Source organism: Sinocyclocheilus grahami, unplaced genomic scaffold, assembly GCF_001515645.1.
Source record: "Sinocyclocheilus grahami isolate Dianchi unplaced genomic scaffold, SAMN03320097.WGS_v1.1 scaffold3564.1, whole genome shotgun sequence".
Lineage (NCBI taxonomy): Eukaryota > Metazoa > Chordata > Actinopteri > Cypriniformes > Cyprinidae > Sinocyclocheilus > Sinocyclocheilus grahami.
Genome location: NW_015508668.1, coordinates 13,294 through 13,799, shown reverse-complemented (window position 1 = coordinate 13,799; position 506 = coordinate 13,294).

The following is a 506-nucleotide window of genomic DNA, read 5'->3' as shown; positions in this document are numbered from 1 at the left end:
CACACACACACACACACTCTCACACGCACAAACAGTCCAGTCCTTCAACTTCATCAAGCAGCAACAAGAAGTACAGACACTGTATTGTTATATTTCAAAGCCTAATGAACTGGATTGCTGTCTACTTTATACATATATATAAAATATACATAAAATATAAAAAGCTCTCCCTCTGTAAAAGCACAAGAAAAACTAATGCTCAGTGGTTGTGAATAGAGTTTGAGTTTTAACATGTTAAACTAATGACTTGATATTCTTGTACAGGAGTTTTCAAGCGTTTTGATGCTACGGACCCCCAAATAGGATGATCACTTACAAGAGTCTATATTTTATAAACCCATTTATACTCAATAGAATAAAAATAATGCAGTTAATCACATGATTTCATAGATGATTTAAATCTATGAAATATATATGGAATATTAAAACAAAAACGTACATTTCATTGTTTTTCAGAAATTTGACAGCCCTAAAATATGCCGCCTCCTGCCTTAATAAACACAAAA